Below are 1,677 nucleotides of genomic sequence, written 5' to 3'. Positions count from 1 at the left end.
TCCTGTACTATTGGATGTATTAGTATAGTCCATGATTCGTAATCAACATCTCTACTTGCTGATATTCTAATGTTAGTATCATTAATCTTAAGTGGTTGTATTTTTCCTATTCCATCAATATTAGTAGAAATGTTCATATAATGAAATCTAACAACACTTCTGTCATCAGGAGGTTGATATACACCAATCCTGTATCCACTGGAGACATTTAATGGAGTAGGGAGAGTAAGTGTACAGTACTAGTGTACACAGTATTCATGTTATTAGCTGGCCTCCATACTTCAAATCTTGGATATAAATTTCTACCAGTACCAATATTATGAACTGTCCTTATATCAACTCCAATCAATATTTCTGTTATAACTGTAGTACACGTAAAAATGACATCATTCCCCATAGAGTCCTCAATGATGATCCATCTTGTTGCATTGGTTTCAGCTAGTCTGTTAAAAACTAAGGAACCTGATGGAGATGCTGCTCTAGCCTGAAGAAGACTATAATCCATAAATCCTTCAGTACAAGACTCTCCATTAGCCTCCAGTAATATTCCATTACTCATGAAGCACAGCAGTATTACTAATAGAAGATAGGAAGACACAATCTTCATCTTTGGCAGCAAAAATATTACTAACAAAAAAAACATTAAATGTTATTAGTTTTGCTTAGTGTGTAATGCATAAACAGTAGAGTAAAGGAAGTTAATTTTTCCCGTTACTTTACTATCTATGTGTAGTGGCAGTGCTAATTCAACTATACCCAGGTTGAGATTATTATTACCATATTAATAACTATTGCACAAACCAATAGCTGTATACCTATTATATTTAATCTTACATACTTAATTACTGTCTTAATTGCTGTCTGCTTTGTCCACACATATCTATGTGTGGACAAAAAATACAGGTTAGTGTTTGACAATGCAATTGCAATTTCTCTGATTTTTACATAATTAATATCTGCTGTGCTGCTTAAAGAAAGTTATCAGTGAAGTGATAACTTAGGTCAAATGTTGTTATAAATCTAAAATTCTGATTTAAGCAACAAAAAATTATTTAAATAATCAATGTCTTTATTTTTACAATAATTATTGTACAATGGAATGCGTTTGTCTATCATAAATATACACATAAAAGCTTGTTCTCTATACAATAAAAATTAACATAAAAAACTATACACACATGTACATGTACTGTAAGTCGTTGTAGAGGGAGTGGCTTGTTTCTAAAGCTCCACCCAGTACAGTAACAGGATCCTCTTTATTAATCATTAGTAATTGTTTATCAGGTGAGGATAGACTTGATGATATATCTGAAAAACTTGGACGATCATGAGTATCAGGATTCCTAAAAAGGAATAGTAGCAATATTAGATTTATAATTTTATATTAATATAGTTTATTATACAAAGTCAAAATAAGCAGTTAACAGCCAACATTCTACTCTGACTGCCAAGAATACTAACAACAAGGACAAATCATTGTCCTTAATTAAAAATTTGTAGTCATTTTGACTTAAGTGCAATGAGCATTAAAAATAATAATGATTTTCATGAGCTATATAGCCCATGGTTTTTTCAAATAAATGGCTCCAAAATCACCCCAAATTTTTATTACATTTTCTGATACATATTGATGACTTTATGCTGTGTAGAAAGTTTGAGCTGATTCCAACAAATATT

This window comes from Amphimedon queenslandica, unplaced genomic scaffold, assembly GCF_000090795.2.
Source record: "Amphimedon queenslandica unplaced genomic scaffold, v1.1 AMPQUscaffold_10852, whole genome shotgun sequence".
Classification (NCBI taxonomy): Eukaryota; Metazoa; Porifera; class Demospongiae; order Haplosclerida; family Niphatidae; genus Amphimedon; species Amphimedon queenslandica.
Note: the sequence above shows the minus strand (reverse complement) of the source record.